Source organism: Oncorhynchus kisutch, linkage group LG12 (genome assembly GCF_002021735.2).
Source record: "Oncorhynchus kisutch isolate 150728-3 linkage group LG12, Okis_V2, whole genome shotgun sequence".
NCBI classification, from domain to species: domain Eukaryota; kingdom Metazoa; phylum Chordata; class Actinopteri; order Salmoniformes; family Salmonidae; genus Oncorhynchus; species Oncorhynchus kisutch.
Genome location: NC_034185.2, coordinates 8,720,215 through 8,728,408, shown reverse-complemented (window position 1 = coordinate 8,728,408; position 8,194 = coordinate 8,720,215).

Genomic DNA, 8,194 nt, shown 5'->3' with positions numbered 1-8,194 from the left:
AGGTGTCTGGTTAGACTGCAAACTCCTTCCAGACCCATATCAAACATCTCCAATCCAAAGTTAAATCTAGGATTGGCTTCCTATTTCACAACAAAGCATCCTTCACTCATGCTGCCAAACATACCCTTGTAAAACTGACCATCCTACCAATCCTCGACTTTGGCGATGTCATTTACAAAATAGCCTCCAATACCCTACTCAACAAATTGAATGCAGTCTATCACAGTGCAATCCGTTTTATCACCAAAGCCCCATATACTACCCACCATTGCAACCTGTACGCTCTCGTTGGCTGGCCCTCGCTTCATTCTCGTCGCCAAACCCACTGGCTCCATGTCATCTACAAGACCCTGCTAGGTAAAGTCCCCCCTTATCTCAGCTCGCTGGTCACCATAGCATCTCCCACCTGTAGCACACGCTCCAGCAGGTATATCTCTCTAGTCACCCCCAAAACCAATTATTTCTTTGGCCGCCTCTCCTTCCAGTTCTCTGCTGCCAATGACTGGAACGACCTACAAAAATCTCTGAAACTGGAAACACTTATCTCCCTCACTAGCTTTAAGCACCAACTGGCAGAGCAGCTCACAGATTACTGCACCTGTACATAGCCCACCTATAATTTAGCCCAAACAACTACCTCTTTCCCTACTGTATTTAATGAATTTATTTATTTTGCTCCTTTGCACCCCATTATTTTTATTTCTACTTTGCACATTCTTCCATTGCAAATCTACCATTCCAGTATTTTACTTGCTATATTGTATTTACTTTGCCACCATGACCTTTTTTTGCCTTTACCTCCCTTCTCACCTCATTTGCTCACATTGTATATAGACTTGTTTATACTGTATTATTGACTGTATGTTTGTTTTACTCCATGTGTAACTCTGTGTCGTTGTATGTGTCGAACTGCTTTGCTTTATCTTGGCCAGGTTGCAATTGTAAATGAGAACTTGTTCTCAACTTGCCTACCTGGTTAAATAAAGGTGTTCTCAACTTGCCTACCTGGTTAAATAAAGGTGTTCTCAACTTGCCTACCTGGTTAAATAAAGGTGAAATAAATAAAATAAAATAAAAATTAAGCTTGAGGCCCTGTGCAATTGGTTCTGGACTTCCTGACAGGCCGCCCCCAGGTGGTGAAGGTAGGAAACAACATCTCCACTCCGCTGATCCTCAACACTGGGGCTCCACAAGGGTGCGTGTTCAGCCCCCTCCTGTACTCCCTGTTCACCCATGACTGAGTGGTCATGCACGCCTCCAACAACAACAAGACAACCTACAGGGAGGAGGTGAAGGTACTCGGAGTGGGGTGTCAGGAAAACAATCTCTCACTCAACGTCAAAAAAACTAAGGAGATGATCATGGACTTCAGGAAACAGCAGAGGGAGCACCCCCCTATCCACATCGAAGGGACAGCAGTGGAGAAGGTGGAAAGTTGAAGTTCCTCGGCGTACACATCACGGACTAACTGAAATGGTCCAGCCACACAGAGTGTGGTGAAAAAGGCACAACAGCGCCTCTTCAACCTCAGGAGGCTGAAGAGATTTGGCTTGTCACCTAAAACCCTCACAAACTTTAACAGATGCACAATTGAGAGCATCCTGTTGGTCTGTATCACAGCCTGGTACCGCAAGGCTCTCCAGAGGGTGGTGCGGTCTGCACAACGCATAATCGGGGGTGACCTACCTGCCCTCTAGGACACCTACAGCACACGATGTCACAGGAAGGCCAAAAAGATTGTCAAGGACATCAATCACCCGAGCCACTGCCTGTTCACCCCGCTATCATCCTGAAGGCGAGGTCAGTACAGGTGCATCAAAGAAGGGACCGGGAGACTGAAAAACAGCTTCTATCTCAAGGCCATCAGACTGTTAAACAGCCATCACTAGCACAGAGAGGCTGCTGACTACATACAGACTTGAAATCACTAGTCACTTTAATAAATGGATCACTAGTCACTTTAATAATGTTTACATATCTACATTGCCCATCTCATATGTATATACTGTATTTTATACCGTCTATTGCATCTTGCCTATGTCGCTCTGTCATCGCTCATCCGTATATTTATATGTACATATTCTTATTCCATCCCTTTAGATTTGTGTGTATTAGGTAGTTGTTGTGGAATTGTTCGATTACTTGATAGATATTGCTGCACTGTTGGAACTAGAAGCACAAGCATTTCACTACACTCGCAATAACATCTGCTAACCATGTGTATGTGATCAATACAATTTGATTTGATTTGATTTGGTTGATGTCCTTGAGGGCCGGTAGTGCTTCCGGTGATATGTTGGGCAGACCGCACCACCATCTCACTGCGGTTGAGGGCAGTGCAGTTGCCATACCAGGCGGTGATTTAGCCTGTTGCGCCTCCTTCACCACACTGTCTGTGTGGGTGGACCATTTCAGATTGTCAGTGATGTGTACACCGAGGAACTTGAAGCTTTTAACCTTCTCCACTGCGGTCCCGTTGATGTGGATAGGGGTGTGTTCTCTCTGCTGTTTCCTGAAATCCACGATCAGCTCCTTCATTTTGTTGACATTGAGGGAGAGGTTATTTGTAGTGTAGTATTGTATTGTAGTGTAGTATTGTAGTGTAGTAATGTAGTGTGGTATTGTAGTGAAGTGTGGTATTGTAGTGCAGTGTATTACTGTAATGTAGCGCAGTATTGTAGTGTAGTATTGTAGTATTGTAGTATAATGTAGTATTGTAGTGTAGCACTGCAGTGCAGTGTTTTACTGTAGTGTAGTGTAGTATTGCAGTGTAGTGTAGTATTGTACTATTGTAGTATAATGTAGTATTGTAGTGTAGCACTGCAGTGCAGTGTTTTACTGTAGTGTAGTGTAGTGTAGTATTGTAGTGCAGTGTAGTGTAATATTGTGGTGTAGTATAGCATAGTTGACCGTGTAGTATAGTGTAGTGTTGTAGTGTAGTACAGTAGTGTATTGTAGTATTGTAGCATAATGTAGTATTGTAGTGCAGTGTATTACTGTAATGTAGTGAAGTAGTGTTGTGTTGTGTAGTATTGTAGTATAGTGCAGTATTGTAGAGCAGTGTATTACCACAGTGTAGTGCAGTATTGCAGTGTAGTATAGTATGTTATTTTAGTGTAGTATAGTGTAGTACTGTAGCGTATTGCAGTATTGTAGCGTAGTGTAGTATAGTATTGTTGTGTAGTAGTGTAGTGTAATATAGTGTAGTATTGCTGTGTAGCATTGTAGTGTGGTATTGCAGTGTAGTATTGTAGTGTAGTATAGTGTAGTATTGCAGTGTAGTATTGTAGTGTGGTATAGTGCAGTATTGCAGTGTAGTATTGTAGTGCGGTATAGTGTAGTATTGTAGTGTAGTACAGTGTAGTATTGCTGTGTAGTAGTGTAGTATTGTAGTGTAGCACGGTGTAGTATTGCGGTGTAGTATTGTAGTGTAGTATAGTGTAGTATTGCGGTGTAGTATTGTAGTGCAGTATAGTGCAGTATTGCGGCGTAGTATTGTAGTGTAGTATAGTGTAGTATTGTAGTGTAGTATTGTAGTGTAGTATAGTGTAGTATTGCGGTGTAGTATTGTAGTGTAGTATTGTAGTGTAGTGTAGTATTGAAGTGTAGTGAGGTGTTGTAGTGAGGTATGGTGATTATCCCAACTCGGCCTTAAACCTTGCAAACTGTCAACTGTCAACTGTCAACTTTCAAACCTTAGCTGTTACACCAAGAGATCCAAACCTTTTGATGCTCTTTATGTGTAAGGTTAAGGTTGCTACGGTGTGTTAACCTTGAAAGTTGTGATGTGTTTACTACCCTGATTGTAGCACCATCTATTAATACCCTGATTGTAGCACCATCTAGTGTTTAATACCCAGATTGTAGCACCATCTAGTGTTTAATACCCAGATTGTAGCACCATCTAGTGTTTAATACCCAGATTACAGTCAACAACAAAAAGATGTACGGTAAACAGTAGTATTAGTATTCAGTACTGAACTACAGCTTTTATATTCAGTACTGAACTACAGCTGTTATATTCAGTACTGAACTACAGCTGTTATATTCAGTACTGAACTACAGCTGTTATATTCAGTACTGAACTACAGCTGTTATATTCAGTACTGAACTACAGTTGTTATATTCAGTACTGAACTACAGCTGTTATATTCAGTACTGAACTACAGCTGTTATATTCAGTACTGAACTACAGCTGTTATATTCAGTACTGAACTACAGTTGTTATATTCAGTACTGAACTACAGCTGTTATATTCAGTACTGAACTACAGCTGTTATATTCAGTACTGAACTACAGCTTTTATATTCAGTACTGAACTACAGTTGTTATATTCAGTACTGAACTACAGCTGTTATATTCAGTACTGAACTACAGCTGTTATATTCAGTACTGGACTACAGTTGTTATATTCAGTACTGAACTACAGCTGTTATATTCAGTACTGAACTACAGCTGTTATATTCAGTACTGGACTACAGTTGTTATATTCAGTACTGAACTACAGCTGTTATATTCAGTACTGAACTACAGTTGTTATATTCAGTACTGGACTACAGTTGTTATATTCAGTACTGAACTACAGTTGTTATATTCAGTACTGGACTACAGTTGTTATATTCAGTACTGGACTACAGTTGTTATATTCAGTACTGAACTACAGCTGTTATATTCAGTACTGAACTACAGTTGTTATATTCAGTACTGAACTACAGTTGTTATATTCAGTACTGGACTACAGTTGTTATATTCAGTACTGAACTACAGTTGTTATATTCAGTACTGGACTACAGTTGTTATATTCAGTACTGAACTACAGTTGTTATATTCAGTACTGAACTACAGTTGTTATATTCAGTACTGGACTACAGTTGTTATATTCAGTACTGGACTACAGTTGTTATATTCAGTACTGAACTACAGTTGTTATATTCAGTACTGGACTACAGTTGTTATATTCAGTACTGAACTACAGTTGTTATATTCAGTACTGGACTATGGAACAACATTCAAATCATAAAAAAAAAAAAGTCAAGATAGCTGAACAACTACATTTTGTAAACGAACGTGCTCCTCCTGTCAAGAATCACACATGTCCCTCTAGCCCTCTTCCTCCCCTGGTGTGGTACATACAGAACAGAGGAAGATTGAATCGCACATGTCCCCCTAGCCCTCTTCCTCCCCCTGGTGTGGTACATACAGAACAGAGGAAGATTGAATCGCACATGTCGCCCTAGCCCTCTTCCTCCCCCTGGTGTGGTACATACAGAACAGAGGAAGATTGTCTGAGTCTCAAATGGTACCCCATTCCCCAGACAGTGCATTCTTTTTTGTTGCTAGAAGCCCTTTGGTTTCATTTAGGGATGCAGGTGTAGAGTAGTTCCTGCAGCATTGCCTAAATGCATTATTATGACCTTTTTGTGTTGTCATCCCTCTAAATTGGCTCTACTGTCACGCCGCTATGGCCCTCTAACTGGGTGACCTTGTTTAGTCCACAGCCTTGTGTACGCTGCTGCCTCTGTGGGACAGGGTTAAGGAGAGAGGGAGGCTGCTGCCGCTGTGGGACAGGGTTAAGGAGAGAGGGAGGCTGCTGCCGCTGTGGGACAGGGTTAAGGAGAGAGGGAGGCTGCTGTGGGACAGGGTTAAGGAGAGAGGGAGGCTGCTGCCTCTGTGGGACAGGGTTAAGGAGAGAGGGAGGCTGCTGCCTCTGTGGGACAGGGTTAAGGAGAGAGGGAGGCTGCTGCCGCTGTGGGACAGGGTTAAGGAGAGAGGGAGGCTGCTGCCTCTGTGGGACAGGGTTAAGGAGAGAGGGAGGCTGCTGCCTCTGTGGGACAGGGTTAAGGAGAGAGGGAGGCTGCTGCCTCTGTGGGACAGGGTTAAGGAGAGAGGGAGGCTGCTGCCTCTGTGGGACAGGGTTAAGGAGAGAGGGAGGCTGCTGTGGGACAGGGTTAAGGAGAGAGGGAGGCTGCTGCCTCTGTGGGACAGGGTTAAGGAGAGAGGGAGGCTGCTGCCGCTGTGGGACACGGTTAAGGAGAGAGGGAGGCTGCTGTGGGACAGGGTTAAGGAGAGAGGGAGGCTGCTGCTGCTGTGGGACAGGGTTAAGGAGAGAGGGAGGCTGCTGCCGCTGTTGGACAGGGTTAAGGAGAGAGGGAGGCTGCTGCCGCTGTGGGACAGGGTTAAGGAGAGAGGGAGGCCGCTGTGGGACAGGGTTAAGGAGAGAGGGAGGCCGCTGTGGGACAGGGTTAAGGAGAGAGGGAGGCCGCTGTGGGACAGGGTTAAGGAGAGGGGGAGGCCGCTGTGGGACAGGGTTAAGGAGAGAGGGAGGCCGCTGCCGCTGTGGGACAGGGTTAAGGAGAGAGGGAGGCCGCTGTGGGACAGGGTTAAGGAGAGAGGGAGGCCGCTGTGGGACAGGGTTAAGGAGAGAGGGAGGCCGCTGTGGGACAGGGTTAAGGAGAGAGGGAGGCCGCTGTGGGACAGGGTTAAGGAGAGGGGGAGGCCGCTGTGGGACAGGGTTAAGGAGAGAGGGAGGCCGCTGCCGCTGTGGGACAGGGTTAAGGAGAGAGGGATGCCGCTGTGGGACAGGGTTAAGGAGAGAGGGAGGCCGCTGTGGGACAGGGTTAAGGAGAGAGGGAGGCTGCTGTGAGACAGGTTTAAGGAGAGAGGGAGGCCGCTGCCTGCTGTGGGACAGGGTTAAGGAGAGGGGGAGGCCGCTGTGGGACAGGGTTAAGGAGAGAGGGAGGCCACTGCAGGTGTGTACGTGTTTTTTAAATTTATCGAAGCAAGTCAGTTAAGAACAAATTCTTATTTATAATGAAGGCCTACCCGGGCCAAACCCTAACCCGGACGACGCTGGGCCAAAAGTGCACCGCCCTATGGGACTCCAAATCATGGCCGTTTGTGATATAGCCTGGAATCGAACCAGGGTCTGTAATGACACCTGTAGCACTTATATGCGGTGCCTTAGACCGCTGCACCACTTGGTGGGTGTCTCCCGTTGCTTGTGTTTACAGATTCGCTGATCCACTATTGTAGCAGCTCAAATAATCCACTGTGTAAGGTCTTTATCTATAGCACAATTTGTAGAGAGAAAAAAAAAACTAGATTATTCCCTATTCGCTCAGTGGCAGGGATGCCCCCACAAACTAAACCAGGAGATTCCTAACACCACTGTGTTAGGTGTATAACTAGGCACTCATAGAAAGGCCTTGTAATATATGTAATGTAATAAAATATATACAAATATATTTTAGAGGCTAGTGAGGCTGTTGGAACTGTTTATAGAGAGTTCTTGGAAGAACTCTCCAAAGATAAAGGGTTCTCGGTAGAACCCTTAATACACGGTTCTAGGAAAAACCCTGCGTAGAGGGTTTTTAGATAGAACCATATCAAGGGGGTTCTTTAAGGGGGTTCTACCCGGCACCAAAAAGGGTTCCCCTATAGGGACAAACCAAAGAACACTGTATGGTTCTACTAAGCACCTGTAGTTGACCTTAATGAAATGAGTGTAGTTGACCTTAATGAAATGAGTGTAGTTGACCTTAATGAAATGAGTGTAGTTGATCTTAATGAAATGAGTGTAGTTGACCTTAATGAAATGAGTGTAGTTGACCTTAATGAAATGAGTGTAGTTGATCTTAATGAAATGAGTGTAGTTGACCTTAATGAAATGAGTGTATTTGACCTTAATGAAATGAGTGTAGTTGATCTTAATGAAATGAGTGTAGTTGATCTTAATGAAATGAGTGTAGTTGATCTTAATGAAATGAGTGTAGTTGACCTTAATGAAATGAGTGTAGTTGATCTTAATGAAATGAGTGTAGTTGACCTTAATGAAATGAGTGTAGTTGATCTTAATGAAAAATACATTAATTTCAAATAAGGAAACATTCAAAACTCGATTTGAATCAGCAGTCTTTACTAGATGCAATGCAATACACGGCTGTAGAGGAAAGAGGGGTATTGGTGGTAATACACATTTTCACACCTATTAAACATTTGTATAACATTTGTCACAAAGAAAGAAAGAAGATAGTATTCAGCGTTGACGTTCTGAGATTTGTTACTATTGTAACGTTCCACGTGTCTCAATCGCGGCCCCACTGACGCAGCTATTATCTAGACTACACATCCCAGGGTACACCGCGAGGTAAATCTAATTATGTTGACGTTATTCTGACGCGCGGCATATTTTATT